Source organism: Desmodus rotundus, chromosome 7, assembly GCF_022682495.2.
Source record: "Desmodus rotundus isolate HL8 chromosome 7, HLdesRot8A.1, whole genome shotgun sequence".
NCBI lineage: Eukaryota > Metazoa > Chordata > Mammalia > Chiroptera > Phyllostomidae > Desmodus > Desmodus rotundus.
Window position 1 is genome coordinate 132,052,313 of NC_071393.1, and position 26,198 is coordinate 132,078,510.

Here is a 26,198-nt window from a genome sequence, read left to right on the forward strand (position 1 = left end):
CCAGCAGGGAGGTGCAGCAGGGGGACAGGCTCATGACCTCAGCTTGGCCATTAGGACACAAGTCCCCAGAGGCAGCTTTGTGCCAGTGGTGGCTATTGGGTGGGTCTGTGTGGTGGCTGCTGCTGAGTCTCTGCTCGGTGCTCCTGCCTCAGCATAGCCCTCGGCCTCGCATCACACCCATCTGCCCCCAGTGTTCTTCCAAGGAACCCTCTCTGACTTTGCTGCAGAAGGAGCTGGAGTGAGTTTCTACTCATTCTCGTCAAAGACCCAGAGTGATACCTGGGTGGGCTGGGTAAGCAGCCAGACAACATCTACTGCATCTGGGAGCCTCCTATGAGCCATACTTGGAGGTCCTGCTGGTTTCTGGAAACCCCACCCTTCTCTCCAAACAGCCCAGGGCTCTGCCCCTCCCCCAGGGCAGCTGGAGGTGTGGACTGAACATTTGCATCCCTCCAAAATGCGTCTGCTGAAGTGCTGATCTCCAGTGTGAGGCATTCGTTAGGAGGTGGAACCTTTGGGAGGCAATTAGGGTTAGACCAGGAGCCACCAGGCTGCGATCAGTGCCCTTATGAAACCCCGAATCTCTTCCCTCTGCCCTGGGAGAGCACAGTGAGAAGACAGCCCTCTACGAGCCAGAAAAGGGGTTCTCACAGGACCTGAATTGCCCGGCACCTTGACCTCGGGCTGTCCGACCTCCGGAATGGTGAGAAGTAATTTTCCATTGTGCATGGTCACCCAGTCTATGGCGTTTTCTTAGGGTGCCCAGGGCTAGGCCACCCCAGGTCTGACCTCCCGATCCATTTCATGTGGCTGCAGGCCACGTCCTCAGGTCTGAGAAGTCCACACCTGTCTCCATCAGAAAGTCCATGCCCACCTGGATGTCCCAGGCTTTTCCCTGTGTCCTTATAACCTACTTAGCACCCTGGTCCTTTGGGGACCCCCTTGGCTTTGCAGGGCAGAACAGGCTACCGGTTAGAAGCTCACCCTGCCGCGCTGGCTGCTGCTCAGCTCGGGTCCTGCCGCTTGTGTGTTTCTAGCCTTGTCACCCTGGACTCACTGTTTCTTTTATTGCCTGTCTTATGCATCTCATTTTGGGTTGTCCACTCCTGGCTCTTTTCTAGATACCCCATGTGCTGGCCAAGCTGGACGTCCCCAGCACTGTCCCTGGGACCTGCCCCAGTGCCTGCCTGTGGTGCCCACCTCCCCCTAGTGAGCTGTGCTGTCACCCATTCCAATGGCCAAGATTGGTGACTTTGACCCTCAGGACTACAGGTCCCCATTTGCTATCTCTTCCAAGTGTCAAAAGCAATGGGACCTTACAACCAGGGCTCAGATGCCACCCTGAGCCCATGACTGACAGCAGGGACCAGGGACATGCAGTAGGCCAGCACCCTGCTGTCATCTGTAAATGGGAGCTTCAGGGCAGACTGGGGGGACCCAGGGCAATGTCATGGGGCTGTGTGACCTTGAACACCACTCATGCTCATTATGAAAAAAGTTGAAACACCAGAAACTTAGATCAGAAGACACGTCTGAGATCATAAGTAATAAGTGTACCAATAATAAGAAGGGAGTATCATTTATTGAGGGCCTACTAGGTGCCAGGACCCTCATACACACGGTCCCGTGTAGCCTAATGCCATGACGGTGTCATTTCACCACAACGATGCATTCTCCACCCAGAAAATGCATCGCTGCCTCCACAACGATGGAAACCAGAGCGGGCCTTTGATGGGCTACACAGACAGGAGCCAGGGAGCTGCCGTGCCCACCCGATTGCACTTCAGGCCACTTAGTCCCTAAATGGACAAGCCGGTAAGCTACTGATTGGCAACCGATCAAATTATCTCGTTAGGAAGATGGATGGCTGCGAGGACAGTGAGGAGAACAACGCCAGCACTAAATAATGTAATTGTAGGTGGGCGAGATTCCGTAGCAAGTCACCTCATGAGTGTGCACAATTTATATTTTGGTTCCTGGGCTATGTATCTCTGCGGATTTGGTGGTTGAGTATTAATGTCTTATATGCAGGAAAGATGCCCATCGAGGGGGTTGTGAGGTTGAGGAAAAGGACTGGATTCATGGAACCAGCCCTACCCCCACCCCCCAGGGCTCCCAGCACAACACCTTTGATTCTTTTAAACACCCAGGATTCACTTTTCTACGGTTGGCACATGAATCCCTGCCCTTCCGTTTGAGGACACTACCTGGAATCAGAGTTCTCTTGCTGGAGGAGACAGAGGCGGCTACTCTAGGTGCCCCACCCTGTGTTTTGTAGATGAAGAAAAGTTAGCACAGAGAGGCAAAGAGGTTTCTGTGACGTCCCCCATGGGCTGGGCTCAGAGCCAGGACTCTGGTCAGCCTTCCAACATGTCCCGCCGGGATTTTCATGTAAGAGACCCAAGTGCTGCCCATGTCCACGGTCACTGCTGGGCACTGGAACGGGCCCACGTAGCCCTAGACAAGCCTCAGTCACTTCGGTGACTTTGTGGTCACTGTGCCTCGTAGCAACTATTTGTTCTTCAAGCATCAGCTTACATGAGGCCTTTCTGAAGCTTCTTTCTCTTCCCGTGGCCGCCTCCCTTGCCATCCCGAGGCCTAGACCACACCATGGCTTTTAGACGCCCTTCATGACTGTTAGTGGGGGGCTGAAAAAATGCAGGGTGAAACCGGGATCTCAGGAAGCTCCTGTGTGGGGACCACACCCCCTTTCCCCTGCACATTGCTCCAAAGGTCACATCTCTAAGTATTACATGTAAGCTTCCCACAAGCCATCTGATGCTCCTTCTGCATTTCCTGAGAAACATTTAAGTCGAGGTATCTCATTCAGAGTTTAGACTAGGGGAAAGTCTGTCTCCCTTGGCGGGCTGGCATTGTGCATTGCTTTCGGACAATCTAAGCTGTGTTGAGTTTCCTTCTTTGCTTTGGCCACCAGGAAACTCAGAGCCCAGTTCTAAACTGACTCACAGCAACCGTGCCGATCCTTGTTTGTTCAAGTCACATTTTCTTATTTCTAATCCTATTTTATTAATTTTTTTTCATGTTGCTTGTTTGAGCTGCTTCAAGAAATGTTTTTAAATTGAAATGCACTGGGTATAAATACACCTGATGGGTACATTTTAAAAATAGCCTCGTTGGGGAATAACACGCTGCTATTTCAGGATGCAGGATCTAGGTTACAGATGACACGAGCTTCTGGGGTTTCCTGATTGTCGACAATGGGGAGATCGAGTCTTCACATCTGAAACTGCGTGGCCCCATCTCTGCCTGCACCGTGTGGTGGGAGCACAGGTCCACACAGGCCTCTGACTAGGCTGCGGGCTCCTGGAGGTGGACCCAGGTGCTCTCCTTCTCACCCCCATGCTCTACGGTGGAGCATATCCTAATGGACCTGCCCAGTCTCCAGCCTTCCAGAGTTCTTCCTTTAATGCTTATGAGAGGCAGGCAGGAAAGGAAAGGAAGTAAGGTAAAAACCCAACACACTGGTTATTCTCAGCTTTTATTAACTTCAATAGAATTGGTTTCTTACCATTTTATTTAAGATTCTTTCCAGTCAGACCACAGATTAACATTGTAGTCTCTCCTCTTCTTGCTTCTTCCATCCTCCACACATCAGTCCTATAAGACTTTTGTCGGGTCTTCAAACATAGAATGGCCTTTCTTTCCACTTCTTGCCCAGGCCAACTCCTATTCGCCCTTCAAAACCCCAACAAAAAGACTTCTCTTTCTGAGAAAACTTTATAGTACTTTGTTCCTTTTTTTAGTGTACCTGCAGGTTGAATGTTTACATACGCTGTTACTGGGACGACCAGTCCATTGCCTTGTGACTGGGGGGGGGGCAGTGTTTTACTGAAGGGGTGGTGCAGAGCCTGACTTCCTGGGCTTTAATTCTAGAACAGCCACTTTGTAGCTGTGACTTTGGGCAAGACACTGAATGGCTCGCTGCCTTAGTTTCCTCACCTGAGAAATGGGATAACACAAGTATCCCCACCGAGAAAGGTGGCAAAGTAAGTAAAGCCAAGTGCTAGGACTGCACAGGCATCTGACAAGGTCTGGGCCAAGATGGGCTCTATTTTTAACCCCATGCCAGGTCCAGGAGAGGCCTCCTTGGAGAGGAAGGAGCTGCAGGCTGTCGGGTAGATGACTTCCCTCTTCTCTGTCCCCCTTCCCTACCTTGGGGAGCCATGGCGGCCCAGGCCTCCCACCCAGGTTTCCCTGAAGAGACGGTTATGAGGGAAATGACCCTCACACTAGCGAGCACAGGGACGTACAGTGGAGCTGGGCCCCAGGAGGGCCAAAGCAGAGACCCCCTTTAGGACTGCAGGCAGGACAAAGGGGGACATGGAAATGACCTGGGGGTGTTAGCAGCAAGAGACGCTGGTGGGCTGCCCCCACCCCACCCCACCCAGTGACCTGGGCTGAAGTTCCACTGGACCTGGGACCCACAGGAGCTAACCAAGCTGGGTGTCAGACTCACCCCGCAAACAGGCCCCGGTCCAGAGGTGAGAGGGATGGACTGCTCAGCAGATACCTACAACCACTGTGAAGAACATGCACTCTGCCATGTTCCCGATGAGCATGCCACAGTCAGGAAGAACACTGTGAACGCAGAGCAGGCAGGTCTGACCTGCTGGATGGCTTCACGGAAGGCTTCCTGGGGGAGGTGGTATTTACACTGCTCCCTGAAAGAGCGAAGGGGGGTTGGTGTGGTCAGGTCAGGAAGTTTGAGCTGGTGAATAAAGTAACTTCTAACAAGTGTTCCAAGTGCTTCTCAGTTTCCTACACGTGATCTTCACAGTGAGATTCCGAAAGGCAAGCTCCTGAGTCGTCTAGTGGGTCAGACTCTCCACGTGTGAGGGGGCCTCTGTCCACTGACACCTGGCACAGGCCCACCTGTGGCTGTGATTTTAAAATCCATATTATGCTCATTGTGACACTTGGCCCACACTGATTTGTTGTCCCCAAGGTTGCCTCCCACTCACAGCCACCATCACAATAGCATTAATTCCTCTTAAACATTTTGTAAAATGCTGGAAAAAAAGAAAAAGGATTTCTTTGAAATGGCGTTTTCCACCCCTCCCTGCAATCACATCATTAGCATAGAAATTCCTTGGGCTAAAGAATTTTCTCTGTAAGTCAGGATTATAAATTGTGATTTAAAACTATTACGATAAGATGCTCCATAACCCTGTTAAAATTACAGTGTTTTGAGATGTCCTAACTATGTATATTTCATCTCTGGAACAGATCTTTTGGGGAGGGGGGTGGCACCTCAGTGGGGTTGGCAAAGTACAATCGAATTAGTCAAAGTATCATGGACTGTGGGGGGAATGTTGAGACATAAGAACAGAAGATAAAGCAGAGATAACGTAATCATTAAAACTGGGGCTGGTCTTGAGGACATTCATCGCTCTGGAGATGTGGGAGCACATTCCAGCTCGCATGCTAATGGTGAACTTAAATAAATCTGAGTCCTGGAGAGAAGCTGCGAAGTCTCTGGAACCCAAGCTAATCAGAGAAATCGCTGCTACTTGGAGTTACAGCCGCGTCGTTGTCTGCAGAGCAGAAGCAGAATAATCCAAGTTCTGTCTGTTTTTTTTTTTATTTTTAAATTTATTTTCAAGTTCTTTGATTCTGGGAGTCAGGTCCAAATTTTCCTACCAGACCTGTGGACCATCCACATTCAGGAACCCACTTCCTTTCCAAATTCCCATGGCCTTGACCTTGTCTGCCCTCAGGTTCATACGGCCTGGCCCACCGCTCCTTTAGGACCCATCCCAAAAGCACCCAGGGGCTTTCACTGAACCCCTGTCCAGGGAGTCGTACCAGCCAGTGCCTCCTGGTGTGGGCTCTGGACTTGAATGCCTGGGTTCGATTCCCGGTTCTGACATGTGCTGAGAGTCAGTTTCTTGATTTGTGAAACAGAGACAATCGTGAAAGCCGCCGTTGGTGCCAGTGCCGTCTCCACGCTGTGGAGGCCCCGGGGTGGTCCCTATAAACGAGTGCTGTCGTTGCACACTTGGCTGCTTCATCTCTCAGGGTTGTGGGTGTTCACGGGCTCTCTCTCTCCACTACAGTGTAGGTGCCTTGTTGGAGGAAAAGATGATTGACTCATTTTGACAAGTAGTAGATGCTCAATAAATGTGCTTAATTAATAAATGGGTGTTTGCCAACAGCGACATGTTTGTATCTGAGCTTCGTGGATGGTTTCTCCCTGGATCATGTGTGATGTGTGTCTTTAATTAATCCATCTCTGGTGTTCTTCTGGTAACAGGAAGGACACTTAGGGGCCCTAGGTGCCTGGCACGGAGCTAAGGGATTTCTGCAGAATTCTACAAGGTAATAAGCACCATCATTACCATCCCCAAATGCTGGTTCCTTGGTTGGAATAATACCAGCTGCTGGACCAAAGGGACCCCCTTATTTCCTCACCCTCTTTTCCCAACAGTGCGAGGTGGGTGTTTCTGTCTGGAAACAGCTTCCTTCACACGGTGACTCAGGGACTCAGGTTCCTCGCACCTCGTGTCTCCACTTTCACCTTGTGGTCCTCTCCCAGTGCGGAGGGGCTTGCATTGGTGGGGACATAGGGGTGCTGAGAAATTATCACAGGACCCCACTGAGCTGCAGGATGCAGAGGCTGGGCAGGGATGTGTGGGCCCACTGCTGCCATCAAGAACTGACCCTGTACTCTCTTTCCAACTCCAAGTTCGGTGAGGGATGGCAAGTAGATAGCTCGAAATAGGCCACAGTAAATCACGTGGACCACAGCGGTGGGCAAATGCTTTGGCTTGTGTTTGGCGGGCAGGTTTACCAGGACACTACTGGCCTCTCCCAGTGACAAGGGTCCAGATGGAAGGGACAGCACAAATTTTGGAGGGCAACTGGTCATCTCTGCTAGGTATAATAATGACCCCATTATGAGGATGAGGAAACGGAAGTCTGGCGTGCCAGCTAACTTTCCCCTGATGGCACAGCCAGCGAGTGAGGCTTGCCAGGCAGCTCCTGCCGCCCTGCCATCTGGCCTCCCAAACCCAGAACATTCACTTGCAAGATTATTAGCAATTCTATTTTTAATTTTAGAATGTTGAGGAAAAGGGAATGACTTCTTTTTCTGCAGCTAGGTTCAATTAGAATCGAAGCTGTTTTATTTCCTCTTTCATCATTATTAAAGATACACTTTTCTTCCTTTGTCCGAGAAGTGTGATGGGAAACGTTACTGCATAGAATCCCACAGCTCTGGGCATTGTTCCGTCACTATTAAGGCGCAAGCAGTACTTTTTGTTTTCCCTCTCCCGGAAAATGTGGTGGCGGACTATTCTCTGCTGAGCCTTTTCCTAGTAAATCTCCTTGCTAAATTGGCCACTTTATTCATGATGATTTCTTCAAATATATCATTGTTGTGGCACAATATGAATAATGAAGGAATATTTTCAAACACATACAGAGCTCTGAATAAAACTAATGGGTGGAGCATCAAGCAAAGTCCTCAGGGACTTGGTCAGTCCTTACCGCCTTAGAGATGGGCTGGGGGCTCTTGGGCCCTCATCCAGGGACCCTCAGTTCCGGGACAACTCTTCCCACCTTTGGCCTTGGTCCCAGCCTCCAGCGCTGGCCAGAGCATCCCTATGGCACCTCGATATCTTGTGCAGCCGTTAGCACACCTGTACGCAGCCTCCCTCTGAGCAGAGGGATGCCAGCTGGTTAGACTCTCAGGCCTGGGAGCCGGGCCCCCCCCAACCAAGCTCCCTGGGTTTGAACCAACTCTGCCACCTGCTGGCTGCGGGCCCTTGAGAAGGCCAGCTCATTGCTCTGAGCCCTTGCGCCCTCTCCTTGAAAATGAGGATCATCGTGTCTGTTAGGGGGACAGAATGTCTAACTCCCTGTGAAGTGCTCACACCCTGCCGGCAGGTACTCAGTGCCCCGGACCACTGTCGTCATTATCGGCCTCAATATCGCGATGCTCCTACCGCGTGTTGGGGGTCCCTGAGGCAAGCTCGGGGTGCAGTTTGGCCCCTCTAAGCGTCACCTTGTACAGGGCAAATGGCTGTCAGGGTTGATGGTGTTTTCAATGACCAACATTGAAAATACCTGGGCTTGTGTAGGCGCATGCATTTGTGGTTCCCTTTGGGCAACGAAGAGAATGGACTTGGCCTAGTTTGACGGAAGGGCGAGAGGCTGGGGTGGACAGAAGAAGCTGGGGCCGTGTCACAGTACGTAGCATTATTATTAATAGTGTCGTCTGGGTTGTTGCTACAAATTAATTGCCATCCAGGCAGGATCTTTATGAGACCAAAAAGCCTGCCTCAGCCTCCACATCTCAGGACAAGGGTCCCATTGGGTGCCCCCCGTCCCATCACCAGCCCACCTAGTCTGGCACTTGGGGGCAATCGATTGTTCGGAGTGAGGGAATCGATTCAGTGCCACGTCCATTTGGAAGCTCAGCTAACATTTTTCACACACCTACTATGGGCTGGTCACCATGCTAATTTCTTTAACGTTATTTAATTGAAATGTCCTTCATGGCCTTTACCTGGTGTAATGTGTTGTGATACATTTGTCTTCTTTCTCATTTTGTTCACTGCTGTATGTGCTGGTGCCTAGCATGGTGTTTGGAACCAAGCTGACACCCAATGAAAGTTCTTGGATGAACGGGTGAGTGAGTGAGGGACTATGTTCTCTACTCTCTTGCACTGGAGCATTAGTCTCTGTATCACTAGGCGGGAAAGAGGGTTTCAAAGAGGGTGAGCAGAGTGCTGGTTGAAAGCAAGGGTGAGCCCGACAGAGCTGGAGTGTTTATTTTCTTTCCCTTCCTTTCCTCTCTGGGCCTCAGTCCCCACACTGAAGAAAGGGGGTCACAGTGGACCTGCCTCACATGGAGGCTGCGAGCATGATATTCAGTCAGATGAAGAGCTCGGCTCTGTGCCTGGCCTACGGAGACGTTCAACTCATCGCAGCCAGAAGCATGACCTAGAGTTAGGATGGGGGTGGCTACAAGCACTGTGCTCTGGCTCCTCTTCCCACCAAGGACTGAGCCTGCCCAATGGAGAGGTTCTCAGGGTGCTGCGGAGGTTTGGGTTTGGTCCTGCAGGAGCAGGGTGCCTGCTGTCAGCTGGGGTGGGCAGGAGGAAGGATGCCGTGGGGAGACCAGAGTGCTGGGTGCAGCTTTGCCTTTGCCCAAGGGCTCCGTGTGGTCTCAAGCCTGTTAATTGAACACCTACTATGTGTCAAGCTCTCCACTTGGGGTGAGGCCACCAACATGGATGAGGCACAAGCCTCTCTCTCAACGACACTCCCAACCTTCTGGAGGAGACGGACGGGGAAGAGAGAATTTCCCGTGGCCATCGCCGCAAACCACCACGCACTCGGTGGCTTTGAGCAACACGAATTTATTGCCTCACTCCCTCTATCAGAGGTCAGGAGCCCAAGGTGGGTGGGCAGGGCTGTGCTCCTTTCCAGAGACTCCAAGGGAAAGAGTTTGCTGCTCCTAGAGGCTGCCCGTACTCCTTGGCTTGTGGCCCACCCATCATCTCTCCAACCTCTGCTTCCAGGGGCTCCTCTCTTGACCCTCCTGCCTCCCTCTTACACGGACAATTATAATTCCATCAGGTCCACCTGGATAATCCCTCTAAAGGTCTTTACTTCAGCCACATCTGCAAAGTCCCTTTGTCCACGTAAGACGACATAGTTACTGGTTTGGGGCATGACCTCTGTGCGGGGCACTGAGAGAGAATAGTTAAAATAGTGCTGAAGAGCAAAAATACCAACCCCACCCCACTCTATCACCCACCCTCTACCTCCTCCACTATCACCACCCCCACCGCCACCCCTACCATTACCAATCCCTCCACCACCCCATACCCACCCCAAACCCCTCATCCCCCATACCCCACATCCCACCTCCCTTACCCCACCCCCCTTCACCACTGCCCTCACCCCTACTGCTCCCCACTCTCACTCCTTCACCCCTACTTCCTTCACATCCCCACCTCGCACCCCCCACTCCCCAGCATCTCCATTCGACCCCTCCAGCCCCTCAACCCTCCCTATCACCACCCCCTCCACCACCCCCACCACCTCCACTCCCACCCTCATCCTCACCGTTCCCACCCCCAAGCCACACAGAGACAATCTCTTTTTAAAACATGCTTTTCCAAAGGCCTGGTGTCCTGTGCTTGGCTGAGTGACCCACCACAAGGACAAACATCAGTCATGTTGTATCACACATGGCGTCATCTGAAATAGGGAAATGCTCCCTAAGTTGTCACCAGACCTGGTGGCAGGGGCCCTTGCTGTGAGCTATGTGTGCACCCTGGAATGAGGGAGACCTCAAGGCCCTTCATCAAGTGGGCTGAAGGTTCCAAAGGAGAATTCATCTATCTCTTTCCAGGCCTCCACAGGAAGCTCAGTGAAGACTTGCCTTTGCTGAGCTTCCCTTGGCCTCTTGGCCTTGATGGGGGACTGGCCTGGGGATCACCCGCCTCCTCGGGCAGGTTCTGATGGGTCACTGGGCACATCTGCCCATTGCACGTTCACTTGGTGATTTTAGTTCCCAAACCTTGACTTCTAAACTCCCTGTGTTGTGGCTTGGGCGGCAGCCCACCGAGCTCCCTGTGCGGTCGCCTGTGGCTGAGTGTCCTTGATGTTCCTCCCACAGAATGAGTCATTGGGAGCAGAGAAGACTGTCCTGGAGGAAAGAGGGGTGCTGGCGCTGAGAGGAGTGGGAGGGGGTGGAGGTGGAAGCGGCCCCCCAGGAGCCTGACGCAACCAGGTAGGTGTGGGAGTCGGTGGCTTCCTCTTCTTTGGCAACTCATAGCTTCTTCATATCACCTCCATCCATGACACACACAGACAGATACACAGAGACACACAGACAGACACAGAGACACAAAAAGACACATGCAGACAGAGAGTCACACAACAGACACATCCACACAGACGTGCACACGGACATCCACACAGAGAGACACAGACACACCTCTACCAGAGATTCTGCATCTTTGCAAAAGATGAAAGAGACACCCCTCTGTGGGGTTGTGGGGCATCCAGGACAATTTCCTTTTCTGTTTTCCAATTTAAAAAAAATGTTTAAAATCCTCACTCCCATAAGGGAGACAAAGTCTGTAGAAGAAGAGCAAAAGACTTGAGTAAAAGACAAAGCAGGTAGACATGATGGCAAAGAGGCAAAGGCGGAGAAGTGAGATAAACAAGTGGGAAAAAAAACGTAGAGTAAGGACAATAAAACCCACATTGATTTTAGAGTAGGAAACTGAAAATAGACATTCAAGAAATCTGAATCAGGGATGTGGAAGACAAACTCGAGAATCCTTTTAGAATGAAGAAGCAAATAAAAAAAGTAAAATGATGAGACAGTGCATGATAAGTATGGATAATGGAAAGAAAGATCAACTGCACATTTTAAGGAAGAAACCAGAATAGTAGAAATAGAAGTTGCAATAAAGATGCTTGGAGAAACTTTTCTTAAACTGAAATTTGAGCTAAGAGTTCAGGTCCAAAGGAGATACGGCGGCCTTACGCTGAAGACTTGGACATTGAGAGTCAGGAGCAAGAGAGGGCAAGTGACTCGGTCCAGTTGCAAGACGGGTTGGGTGGCACCCTCTTCCATTCTCTTATCTGTCCCTGTGCTTGTCAACACACGTGTGTGTGTGTGCACCAGTGCGTGTGGGTGTGTCAAGAGAATGAGAGGATGGAAACAGAGAAGAAAAACTAGAGGGAGAAAATATTCTCAAGGTGGAGAGCAGGCCTCATGGTTACAAGTTAGACTCCAGGCCTGGCTCGGTCCTGCAGCGCTCCGCCACTGACCAGTGCGGTCATCTCCAGCAGGTCGCCTCCCTTCCCTGAGACCCAGGTCTCTCATACACACGTTAGAGACAAATAGTACAAGGACCCTCATCATAATCTTCCTGTGAGAGTTCCATGAGACAAGGCATAGGAAGCTCCCGGAAGAGTAAGTACTCCAAAGGTGTTAGCCGCTGTTACTAATACCCAACAAATGAGAATAAGTAATACCCAACACCTATTCTCACTTATGAGAATAAGTGAGGTGTAGAGCTGGATGTGAACGTCCTGCTATCTTAGAGAATAAGACAAAGACAAGAAAGACACGAACACTTTAAGAAAGCCATCTACAAGGTTCTATTTTGCAGGGAGGAGATGGGGCAGAGGCATTGACTAAGCATTTCTAGGGTTTGGCACAGATTCACCATCCGGGCATCCTGTGTCCCCAGTCAGGGGCCATCATCTCTTTGGTCTGGTCAGGGCATCTACAAGGTCAAAGGCCCATTAGAACATCATAGGTATATTGCTTGCCCTACATAGTCCATCAGAAGTTTCAGGGGGTATAGAGGTGCAGCAAGGGGAACCCCAGTATGATGAAGCTAAAACAATCTAATCAGGTGGACCAGCATCTTGAATTATACCACTTGAAATATAAAGTGAAAAGTCACTTTAGAGAATTATAAATGTTTTGAGCCATAAAGAATATTTGAGGTTGGGTGATAAACCTCCAGTATCCCAGAGGAGGAAACAGTGGTGCAGATGCTGGAAGTGACTTTTTGAACCTCATACCCAGTGACAAAGGCTAGACCTGAGGCTGTAGTAGCATGTAATTGACTGGGATTTGGGTTACCAAGCAAAGGACTGACAGCTCTGTGAGTTTGTTTGGTCCTTCTGATAACCTTCTGGTGCAGATAGAGCAGAGATTGTAATTCCTGTTTAAAGAAGAGGAAACGGTGGTGCAAGAGCTAGTTTTCATAGCTACTAGGTGCAGCGCTGGGACTTACATTCAGAGCTCAAGACCTCCAGACCAACGTATTTTCTGCTTGGAGTGCTGCCTCTTTGGGATTTTAGAGAGAAAATTCAGTATGCTTTTCATTATGTTTATATGACATTATTCCTCTGGAAATTACTAACTCTTTAAAGAGTATAATCAAGTATGGGTGAGTTGATTGATAAATGAGTAAATGGATGCATAAATGAACGAATGGGTAAGTTCTTGCAGAGATAAAAATAAGTATTTCTCATTAAAATTTCAGCTCAGTTATTAGCAGCAGGATCCCTTGGGTCCTCTCTTTCCAGCTGACCTAAAAGCAACCAAAAATGTTATTGTAAAAATTCCAAATGGTATTCACATTCTCCACATATGTTTGATAGTTATTCTAGTCTCTGTGAGAGAGAGAATACCAAGGGTGAGCCACCCAGGAACTCTCCCTACCCCCTATAATTATTGTAGGAGAAATAATAGAATTTTTTTGAAGGAGTCAAAGGGAGTTTTTTTCTAAAGAGAAAGCAAGGGAGACAGCAGGTATATTCCTAAGATCCAGGACTTGGGAGTTTCTCCTTATGTGAGCTTAGGCAGAGTTGAGAAGATTAAGAAAATAGGTGCTTTGTGCCTCATGCTAGGCTTAGAGCTCACGCTAAGAACATACTCAGTAGAAGCTGACTGTTGGGTTTATGTCCTCCTCAGCAAGCAGAGCTAGAGCCCTTGGCCTCACTACTTTGGTCTGCATTTTGTGAAAGGAGTTTGAAGTCCATCTTTTGCACGCCTATTCTTCCTTTAATAATCTTTAGAATACCACCTTCTCCAGGAAGCATTCTCTGACAGCTCCCTCTCCCCTTGTCTAGACCACATCGGTCACTCCCTGCCCTGTGCTGTCCCAGAACCCTGTACCTTCCTTAATAATTGCACTTTTCCAGATGGACCTAGAAGGGTGCCTTAAGTGAGAAACAACCGATGCTGACTCTAGATAACTTTTGTAGGAAATGGCTGATCGGAAGGGCATGACGTAGGTCAAAAGTTGGAGGAATTGAGGCCACGCCAGGGGACTCTGTAGCAGCAACCACCACTGCTGGGATGCACTGGTGTGGGCTGTGTCCTCTCTAGTGGCGCTCTACTCACAGGTTATCCTACCTTCTTGGGTCACCTTCCTTTTCCTGAGCCAGAAGATGGCAGAGCTCCTCACCTGTCCTTCTTGTCCAAACCCCCCCCAAACACAGACTTTCTCTTTCCAAAAGATGAGGACCAGAAAACAGAAGGACCAGAAGCCCAAGGCTCCTCCCCCGTGCGGTTGTTGACATGCACGTTGGTCTCTCTCCCCATCCCTCTTCCCTGGCAAGACTGTGGACACCCCGAAGGGAAAACCGTGTGCTATTCAGATGCTCCATGAATGAATTTGAGGTCTGGATAGGGACATGGCCATGTGAAGGGTCTGACCAAGGAGACAGATGGGGCTGCCGCTCAGCCAGAGGCCAACGCCTTTGGCTTAGAGATTCTTTATTAACACAGATCTGACACATCCAAATCAATTTAAAAAACAGCAACAAGCCAATATATCTATATCCCTTGAAGTCCTTTAAGGTGGAGATGTTGGATTATGATAACCTAATGTGACACCCTTTTGCTTCCAGAAGAACGTTGATGAGCAGTGAGGAGTGGTAGGTTTTCCAGAAGTACCTGTTATTTTTTTTTCCTGATGCTGAAAATTTATTTCTCCTAGTCATTAAAATTCTGCTCCTACCATTTGTAACAAATGAGAGAAGACATGGGGAACAGTGTGTGGAGTATATGTGGTGGACACGAGGGAACATCGGGCAAGCAGCTGCTTTGGTTCTGGGCTGCGTCGTGCCTGCCCGCACTGACGGGGAATCAGAAACAGCGAGGGCTCGTAAATCCACCAAGTCTATCTTTGTGCCTCTTGATCTCCATCCTGAACATCCACAGAACACCCAAACAAATGTGCTGAGATGAGTTCCCCGAGAAGCCCTTCATGTCTAGTAAGGGTGTGGACATGTTAATAAAAAGAAGAAAGGAATGAAAGTGAGCCAGAGAAATCAAATCTTGGAGGAGAAAAGCTCTCGGACCAGGGTGATTTGGGGAGCAGTGTGGGAACTGGGCAGAGCAGGTGAAGGCAGGCCTGTGCGCACCAGCCTGGGCTCACAGTGATTCGGAAGGAGGGGTGATCCCAGCGAAGGGAGGGATGCTGCGTTGAAGATGAGAAAGAAGCAGCCTCTGGGAATGGACTTGTGCTGGTAATTAGAAAATCATGGAAAGAAAGATACTTGTAAAGAAGGCAGTAGTCTGGCATTTCTGTGTGTTTCTTCCTCCTCCCTCCCTCCCTCAGTCCTCCTTCCTTCCTCCTTTCCATCCTCCTTCGTTCCTCCTTTCCTTCCTCCTATCCTTACTCCTTTCCTTCCTCCTTTCCTTCCCTCCTTCCTCCCACGGGAGGCATGGTTTTATGTGCAACCTGGTGACCGGCTGACCGTTGCATGAGAAAGCGCAGCCGTCTTCGGAAACGCAGCTTGGGCCAGGCGTGGTGGGGTGACAGCCTCCTCCTGGAGCGCTGCCCCTCTGAGTCCAACTCTTTGAGCTCCTCCTCTGATGATTATAAAGAGCCTAGTCTGTCACTCCAAATTTGCCCTTCATCATCTTACCTGGCTCTAATTGTTTTATGACTTATTTAATCAATCGAGTTTGAACGTTCTCCAGGGCAGAGACAGTGTGTTAGTATCTTTGGGGTGGAGCTGCAAAACCCAGCCCGGCACCTGGTCGGGGACATTGCATTGGATAATTCAATTGCCTGCGACCAGCATCCTTTCTACGCCTTCAGGGTGAGAGTGGATATAAACAGGATGTGACAAGGTCCTTTCCTGAAAACACCCCCACTTAGTGGAGGGGCAGGGCTACCTATAGTGCTCTTGAGCTAGCCTGTCTTGGGATTGGGGCCAGAGAGGGCCAAAACAAAGAGAGAGCAATTTTTCCCAAAAAGCCAGGGGTGGGGCGGGGGTGGGGGGGGCGGTGCTTCACAGAGGAAGTGACCTGAGCTGTGCCTGGAGGGTTTATTTTGGGGAGTGCAGTAATCAGAAAGGCAGGAACAGACACTGGTCAGGAACAAGTGCTTATTGCTTTGCATTTTTCCTCTGCAGCCGGAGAACTGCATTCATTAGAACGAAGCAATGATTTTCTAAATCAATTGCTTTGGGAATGGTAACAGTCCAGATATACCTTACACTGTAGCTAACTTATATCCTGTGAGGAGTTTATTCATTCACAGTTTCTAGATGGTTGACTTTTATAAATGAAGCAATAAACACAACAGTATTAAATATGCATCTATAATATTTCTTCACATTTATTTCTGTAGCCATCGTTCTCAACCATTCAATGAATCCTTTGTTGGGATTTTTTTCCCCCTTTATATTTCACCTTCTATATGCAAGAGACTTTTTGATTTACGGATTCCTCTATACTTGGTTAAAAAAATACCAGGAGAGAGAGGCAAAAACAAACAAAACCCTTTTTCAGCTTTGTACTAAAGCCTGTGCTACATTTCTTTGAGTGCAAGTTACTGGTTCGTTTTGAAAACTCCATGTTGGAGAGATCACAGCCCTTTAAAAGGAGCCAGAGGGAGACACGTTTGGGCAATACGCTACACATACTATTAACTATTGGATTTAAAAAAATAAATGCAGCTGTTACGTTAGCACATGAAATACGATATTGTAATTTAATACCCAGTTTTCCAACAATTCTCTAATACATAGACCAGGCCCAATTGTTCCAAAAGAAACCTCAGTTCAAATAAAAAATATATATATATCATTTGCATTTTACTATAATTAGAGAACTCTTTTGTGGGGGAGTTTTTCTTGATAGACTGACTACCCCATACCCTTCTTCTCTGAGGAAGTTACTAAAAGTAGAGAGAAAGAGGTTCTGTGGTCTCCCTTAGTTACCATTCTGTTCAAAATATGTCCCCACCTCATGTAACGTGCGATGTGTCACATAATACAAAGGAAAGTACTTTTCATGCCAAATATCAGAGAAATGCTCTCTTTTCTATACCACACAAGTAACAGAAGTGATGTGTTCATTTTAAATTCCGTTCATGTGGGTTCTAATAAAAGCTATTATAAAATACAATTGTGTAGAGACAAAAAGAGAGATAATATCACTATAGCTCAATATAAAATTTAAGTAATTAAGACATGAAAACTGTTACACAATTTACTACAAATGCAGCAAGAATAATAAAATGTGTAACCCGTTCCCTCCCAGTTCCTCTCTCTCTGTTTCTAGCATCCAACTGCAAAATGTGGTTGCCCGAGAGGACACGGGAAACACCACCAGGCAGAGTGTCTGGGGGAGGGGGAAGGATGGCAACAAGAGGAAATGGCTTGATTTGTTTGAATTTCAGGGAAGAGGGACTCCATGTTTCTAGAGTGATGTGCTATCTACTGCATGGCAAACTGGCTTTATCTGCAGAAGATACGGAATCGCCGGTCTAGCCCATCAGCCTTGCCATCACGTGATTAGCCAATAAAAAGCAGTGATGACAAGGAGAAGGTCCATGGGTCAGTGGAGAGGGTTTGACAGACCTGAGTTCAAATCCTGACTCCAGTGCCGGGCAGTTATGTGCCACGAGGCGACCTGGTTCAGATGCCCATTTCTCACCTGTGAAATGGACAGTCACACTGGTTACCTTTTCCGGTCCTGCTGTAATCGGCAGTGGGGAATTAAGGCTCTACAGTCAATGTGATGGATATCGATGCCCAAGCAGCAATATGCTTGGCATTGGGAACAGAAAACTCTGCACGAGACGTGATGCGTGAGCAGGGACATTGTCCTGATGAAGCTGCCAGTCACCAGTTGCCCAGAGCTGTGGCCTCTGCATCATCCAAACAGTGTCCGTGGAGGAATGTTCAAGCTGAACACAAAATTGGGTGCAGGTCCATTGCTGTATGTGCTCAGTCGTTTTGAATGTGACGGCCACACAGTACACACGCTCACTCAATGGCGTCTACCGCCCCCACTGACCAGTACAGTGAAGTCGTCATTGTTCACACATGTGCATCCCAGTCCACTCTCCTTGGCTGCCAGGTTACGTCGATGTTGCACAGACTGTTCTTGTTATAGTAACAATGGTTGGACTCTTTCTGGACAGACGTCGTATGTGTATATACCTGTGTATATGTGTGCGAACGTGTGTATCTAGGTATCTATCTTCAGGATATACACACATTCTGCTTTTTTTCTCTACATAATTGCATCATATTTGTCCATTATTTAAAAACTTTCTTTCTGTGAAGTTTCTAATAGATAAGCTAATATTTCACCAGCTTATTGCATACTTAACTTTTCGGCATTTTGCTTGTTTTCAATTTTCAATCACCATAAATAATGCTTCAGTAAACTTTATTTAAGGTGTTTCAGTACCTAGAAATTTTCAGTGGTCTAGAGTTCAAGGTGTGATATTACTAAACCAAATGTTATAAATATTTTAAGATACTTTACTAACATCTTTAGAGGAAAACATGTTTGTTTTGAAGAATAAACACATGAACGATTAAATTACAAATAACTTGTCAGACCCTGAGGCTTTGCAGTAAATGCCTCGAAGGGTCCCCTTCAATAGTCAGTCCCTTTGGAATGGGAGTGGAAATTTTATTTTGTCCCACAAGCATCTAGTGAGAGAGCTCCAAAGAACGGACTTCCAACTGAGGGCTCCGTGTCAGGTGTTATGTTAGAAACTCCTGAACTGTTTTCTAACTTTTGACCAAAACAACCCCATGAGGTAAATTCCAGTCTCCACGTGAAACATTGCGGGAGCTCAGGGTCATGGGCTCAGAAGAGACAAAGTTGGGATTCCAACATGGCAGAAACACTTTGTTTCCTCCTGGGCATTGAAATGACATGACTCTCCTCTTTGCGTTGCTTGCAGTGACAAAGGTGGGACCGATGAGAGGCTCCGTGACCAGGCCTGCCGGGGGCGTGTCCATGTGTGTGTGTTGTGTGCCTGTGTGCGTGTGCATGGATGTGCTTGGGCATGGTCCTAGGGCAGAAAGCAGCCTAACAGCAAGAGGAGATGCCTAACAGAACTTCGTTTCTCCCTGAAATCGTCAAAATGCATCCTTCAAGTTAAATCATGCTCAAACACTAATAAAATGAATGAGGGAGAAAGGCTGAAGAACATGTATGTTATAAGCATGGATTATGAAGACATACATTTTATGTTAAGAAAAAAGCATTCCTAAAAACATAAAGAAAAAAAATCACATAGTTTTGAGAAGTCCACAGGCCCGCAGGGGGAGCTGTTTCTCGGACATCCCTCAACAGGCTTCTGTGTGGAGGGCCGCTCTGGTCTAAAATCCACAGCCTGCCGGGTTTCTAGGTTTACTTGTTTAATCTTTAGTAATTCTGGCTCGTAGACTAGATGCAAACTGAGCAAGAGGGAGTGAGGTGCTGGACTGCAGACACGTGACTACTTGGCGTGCGCGAAGTCACCCGAGCACCTGGGCAGGAGGCAGGGAGCTAACACTGATTTCTGCCCTGCATTAGGGTGAGTTTAGTACCTGTTGTCCATCAAAGAGATGATACGCAAATTACATTTGTGACTTGTACACAATTTCTTACTGATGGACTGGGGAAGAAAAGTTGGCCTATTTTCCACCACATCCCTACGTAAATGAGTCAGGGAAGGGACCAGTGAGCATTCAGTGTGGGGCACACTAATTTGTAGATGACGCAGCAGTCTGTTTCATGTTAACATCTTACTCTAACACAGGCTCGGCTACCTGGTTCCATCATTTAAACCTGACCTGTCGCTCTGCTGTGTGCACACCGAGGGCGGGCAGACAGACAGTCTCTGGCAGGGCTCCCTGGGACTCTCGCCCTGGGCCGTCCCCTCCCCACCCCTCCCAGTGTGGCCTGGACCTGGGGACTCTTCTCAGTCGGCACAGCTGAGGGGATAGAACCTTATGTCTGAGATTAGTTGCAAATGACCATGACTTCCACCTGGCAGGCACCACCTCTGGGCCTCCTCTTGCTCCTCGGGATGAAGCCAACTGCTCTGTTATGACCTGCCCTACGGGAAGGCCCACAGGGGCCGGAGCTGAGGGAGACCCTCAGCCCAACAGTGTTTGAGGAACCGAGCATGGCAGCGGGTCCCGGCCAGGTGGAGCCTCGAGAGGCCTGCAGCCCTGGAAGGTGCCCCGACTTCACTTCTGCAGACACCCAGACCTGGGGAATCCAGCAGGGCCCTGTCTGGAGTCCGGGCCTCAGAGACACCGTGGAGTAACAAACGAGCGTTGTGTCCAGTCACTGTTCGGAGCACTTTGTTATGTGGCCATCGGTACTAATCCACCACACTATGCCATTACACTGCGGGTTCCTGGAATTCCCCCTCATCCACACACATCTTCAGCACGGATGAGGCGCTCGGTCCTGTGAAAGGTGGAGCAGGGGACCTCTCAGAGCGTGAGTGCTGCTCTTGGGAGCTCACCTTCTACTGAGCTGCGTCTTCTGTTCTGAACCACGTGGGTGGTTGTGAATGGCCTGCCCTCCATCCAAGATGGTGCCCAATGGGTTCCATTAATTCTTGTCAGTTGAATGCTGTTTTCTCGAGTTTCCTTGTCGATGTTCATGGGTGAGTCCCGTCTTAGCTGTCCAGATTGGAAACCATTTACAGGGCTGGGGAGCAGGGAGCCCTCCCCAGGTGGCTTTGTTTTGGATTCAAAACAAAGGTGGCTTTGGGTGGATTCAACAGCCTGGAGTTACGCGTTGGTTCATAGAGGAGCAAAGAGCAAGGCCCGATATGACCGCAAATAATTTGGTTTCCAGAAGTCGAAAGTGAACCAGATGGCTTTTAAGGAAAACAGGACACACATCAGAGTCCAATTATATGAAAATGAGGACCCAATTTAGGAAAACACAAAGTGTAATAAAAATGTTTAAATAAACAAAATCTGCATATGTATGGACTCCAGTATCCGCTGGGCTCTTCACTTGCGGATAATGAGTTTCTCAACTAGGCGGATCGCATTCCACACTTGCCACTGAATCGGGACTTGGAGAAGCCTGCGGTCACGTTTGGAATTGCGGACTAGCTGAAGAAGAGGGGGGGAAAATAGAAAGAAACTTAGCGAGTGTGTCAGTAGCCCAACTTAAGAGAAGGAGAGGTCAGCTCTACACCACTGTGACACACCCTATTCTCTCTCACCCAGGAGCAGTCGGTGCTGGCCCCTCTTTGTTGGCTGAGCATCCTGACCCCTCTCGCTGGTGGCTGTTGCTGTCCCCCACACATCGCCACCGTGCAGGCAGACCTAGCACTGGGATGGGTGGGCAGGGGGTTGCCTCGGATTTATCTATTTATTTTTCTAGTTAAATGAAGAACTCAGGGGGCCCTTAAGATAAATTAGCAACTGCTCCTGATGGTGTCTTTCTTGCAGTGCCACACGCTGGAGATTTTGGCAAGGAGTCTGTCGCCTGCCTCCCCATCTTTCCCCACCACGCGAATTGCTGATGGAACCATGTGCCCGTGTGAACGGGCTGCTCCCCGGAGCAGTTATCAGTTCAGGGAAGGGTGAGCCTGGGCGTGTCCAGGTTCACCAAAATGCTTCCAGGGTGCCACTGTCTCTGGGGCATCTTTGCGAGACTCCTTGAGGCCGGGGAAGAAGGCCAGTTTCTTCTCAATTGCACCGAAACACTGAAATGGCTTTGGCAGGAGCTTCCTTTCCCTGAGCCTGGGGACTGCAGTTCCTTCACTTTTATGGTAGCATATTTAGAGAATTGTTTTCCCACATAGGCTGGTGTCTGCATCGTCACTTTGTCGGCAGTGTGTATATTTATTTAATGGCTAATTATTTACTGAGCCTCCTATGTGCCCAGCATACGAGACAGAGCAACGAGAACGGAAAACCAAATCCCCGTGTTCATGGGTGACATTTCTGTCATCCACCACCATCTGCAAAGCACTGTGACATCAGCCATCCCCATGGGGTATTGACGGTAAGTAAAATCAACCTAAGAGCCAAAGCGGCAAAGAGAAAGAGCCTGTTGCTTAGTTGATGAAGGAGGTGAGTTGGTTTCAGCAGTCTGAGGGCCCATACTCCAACTTCTTCAGAAGGGAACTTCCTCCAAGGTCCAAACTAGCGGCCTCACCGGTCTGTTCCTTCAGGTGTATCGTCCCAGGTGTGTGTACCAAGCATCCTTTTCCTGTGCTCTCAGCCAAATAGCTTCTCTGACCCTCTAGTTCTCACCTCTTAAGTAAAAGATTCTTCTTCTTCTTCTTCTCCTTCTTCAAGAAAAAAATAGTCACTAAATCAGAATAATATTAAGTGAGAAAAGATTTTTTTCTTTCATGACGTGGTATTCATTTATACGGGGTCTCCGCCTTACGTATTGTTCACTCTGATCCTCAGTGTGAACAGAGAGTGAGAAAGATAGCAACTGAAGAGCCGAAATCATGTTTTAACTGCATTATGGTGTAGAACATTCATTCTGTTATATCCCAGAACTGTTCCTTTTATGCGAGCAGCTTTTATGGCTAGGGCCTATTTTTTAAAATTAATGCATTTATTATCAGAAAAGTCCTTCATTACGGGAACCTGGGTCATTTCCTAGCTGAGCATCCATATATGACATACATCGGGACCCCCTTAGGGACGGGTCATTTGGTTGGAAGCCCCTTATTTTATCACAACATAGGCCATGTCTAGATTATTTTAAAAGTGTTTATTTCTCATAGTCTTTTTTTTTTTTTTTTTTACTTTTAAAATCCTGTTCTCTTTCCTTTCTTTTTCTCATTCTTTTTATTTTTTATTTTTCGAGTCTTGGCAGGATTGGGGAAAGTACTAATTGTCTCTTTGCCAGAGTTTAAGTGCAACATTTTTCATTAGAATTTAACAAATGTTCATCTTAAAATAGACTGACAATGCGTCATACTGCTTCAGCTTCTACCCGTGAACCTCAGTGCATTAGAGCTGAGGCTCTTTATTCTCAGATCAATGTTGCTGCTTCTTCTTGGACTTCATTTCGTAGGAGACCGATACGACTGCTTCTCCAGTTATTCCTCCCTCTTTCTCTCTTTTTGGCTTTAATAAAATTAGAATTAATTCAATGTAATGCAATCTCTAGATTTTTTTTTTTGTCAAGCATCGAAATGCCAAATATAACAATATGCTTTGGTATTTTTTTTTTTTTGCCAGTGGTAAACTATTGTGCAAAATAATTATATAAATACACAAGAACATCTGGTCTTTTGAACTGTACTCACTGCTGAATTTAAACATTGTACGCATTTGACAAAATTAAAGGAGTTTATTCTTTGTTTTTCCTGGGCTTTAAATAGTAAGCCACAAATAGTACTTAGAATTATTGTTTCTAGTTCGTTTGGAATGTTATGCAGAGAAATTTATTCTGCATTTCTCAAGACTATCCTCTACCTAGGGTTCCTGAAATTAGGTTCAAGGTTAAAATATATAACAATGACCCAAGTCAAATTTAAGGGGGGGACCCTACTTAACGCTGCTCTCCCATTTTATCCACAACAATTCCTAAATGCCACCAGACAATTAGGGCAATTTTGATATCCTTTGTGAAGTAAAGTAATTAAAATTATTCCTACCACTTTTGTAATAAACTCGCGTGACTTTAAAAGTCTGTCCCTGCTCTCTTTCATGATGGAGACATCACACAATCCATAATTGTGCTATTAAGGGAAAGAGAGCTAATCTTTTTGCATTTGAAGTAAGCCCTCATCATCAGCCCAACAAAGCCAGACAGATCAAAAAGGAACCAGAGAGAGCATTTAAGGAAATTAGTACAAGTGTCAGTTAAAAGGTAAAAATTAATGCACTTATTATTGAAATATGGTTGAAACCTACGTTCTTTTCATTTCTTTGATATTGCGAGGGCATAAAACATTCAATTAAGTTTCCATTGTGTTTGGGGGAGAAAAGGCAGAGGATTGTCAGCCAAGTGTTAGGGGCGTGGGTGGTACTCAGTGAAAAATAGACAAGGATGAGCAGGAGAAAGTCAGACCCCCTGGCCCAGGCCTGGAAGGAGCACCTGCCTCCCTCGGTGCCCGCCTGGTTCAAGATTTCAAATGGGCTTTAGCCCATTTAGTCCTTTTAGTCTGGAGATTTAAAAATTGACATGTGAATTTCTTTGTTTAAAAGTCACAGACAGTGGACCATTAGAGTTGTCCTGAGGCTTTGTGAGTGGGCTCAGTCCTCCTTCTCCAGTATAGCAGGGTCACAATGCTAATGATACACGGAAGAAAAGACTGGAAGGAGAGGTAGTAACTATTTATAGGTATTTGGTTTTAGATAAACGTGTGCATTTTGATTGTATCCCTTTTTCGATTTTGTGGTGTTGCTCAGGCATTGATGTTTGCACAGAAGACTAAAATAGAATAATGTTGATTTGTGATTAAAAAGCAGCATGAGGTAGAGAGGGGAGCCTTACCATGGGCTCTGGGGCCAGACTGATTAGAGTATGAGGAGAAACTCAGTCACTTAATGCTGTGTGACCTCAAAAAGTAGCATACCCTCTCTGAGTTCAAATTGTCTTCCTTTATATCCCTATATAAGGAAGTGCTTATCTGCTCATTAGGTGGCTGATAAATGTGAAAACGTCTCAGCCAGTTTTTGGCACAGAGCAGACATTCAATGAATGTCAATTTTCCACTCTGACACTACTCCTTCACAACCCCTTCATACAAAAAAGACACATCAATTAATATTGTTAGTGTTAATGGCGTGTAAGAGCAGTATTCAATGTAACTCTCTTGTGCTGAGCTTATGTTAACTCTCCCTCACTTTATTTTGCTTTGAAATTCTCTCAAGTTTATTCAGTAGGGTAGATTTATAAGGCTACTCTCAGCACATCAAAACTCCTTACCTGAACAATCATTATTTGACAATCGCAATTCAAGAATTTTTTAAATTGTATAATGAATCAATCTTCCTAAATTGTATGCATGTCAAATTGTGATCAGCTTGCTGTGGAAATGTTCGGCAAGAGAAGGCCTAGTGTTTAAAGTGAAAATTACTGGGATCACACACACTAATTTGTCTCTATCATTAATGAAACATTGTTTTATTGCCCTGAGAAAAAGACTCTTGCACATATGAGAAAACATATTTTAATATAGAAATACTCCGGAGATGATTTCCTACCATCACACACGAGATCTGCATCCCTGAATCCTCGCCCAGTGCCGGGCACTCCACGGGCACCCAGTAGGGATTTTGAATGAAAGGAAATAGATGCATCTTCTAAAATGGGACTTGTACTGGGATGCGGCCGATGGCGCTTGGGGAGGGGGGGCTTCCAACCTAGGCAGCTCGTCCTCAGGGTCATAAAGTCTACCGGGGAAGGGAGGGGCGGCCTCACGTTGTGAGCAAGGGAGACTGCGTGTTTAGAAAAGGCCAGTTCTGTGAGGCAAGCTCCCTTTCTACCCAAAAGCAACGTTAGTGAAGTTCTAGAATGCACCGCCAAGGAAGAATCCTTTGCAGTGTTATTTGTGCTACTTTCTAGCCAACTCTGCCCTGGCACTTAAGGGGAAGAACTGAGTTATAAAATCTCAGATCGCTGATGTTGTGATTATTATTCTTATTAATATGCACACGACAGACGTCAGTGCCAACCTGACAGATTTACACTTTTGCAAAGGTAATGAATCAAAGTAAGAAGGTAAAAGCTGCTATTATCCTAAAACCCAAAGTGATAGACTACTCGAGTGGTTTTTTTTTTCGCGTGCAGATGGCTGGTAGTGCTGTTTTTCACCTAAACACAGTAGGAATGTAAGCAGGAATACAGAACTAGCCCCCGAAAGCAAGCTTGTCCTCGTCTCTTCAGGACCTTTTCCAATTCCATGTCTGTTCTGAAGGGTTCAGGGACTTGGAGGAAGTGGGGAGGGGATGGGGACAGTGAGCTGGAAGGAAGGGACAGTGCTGGGTTAAAGAAAAATACTCACACACAGACTGAGAGGATGAAGGGAATGCTAAAAATGCCATCCACAGGCTATCAGCATATGGACTCGAGAAGAAATCCAGAGAGAGGCAAACAGCAGGAATGTGCGTGCAGCCCAAGGCCAGGCCGGGAACAACTATGGAACCTGGGAGTCTCTCAAGTGTTTCGGGTGCTCTCTGGTGTGGCGAGTCCCCACCCACCTGCTATTTCACTGTGTCCTTAAACCCAATCCGGTGAAGCTGGCATGATGGGCAGTTCTAGATTCCCAGCTTAGAGATGAGGGGGCTAGGGTCAAGGGTAGAGGGGTCTCCTTGCCCAAGGTCACAGTGGGTACAGCAAGAAGCTGTGCTGTTTCCAAGGTGGCATTTGACATCCTGAAGGTGCACAGAGGCACTTCTGGAAGCCGCAGCTGTGGTTCTCAGTCTCTTAG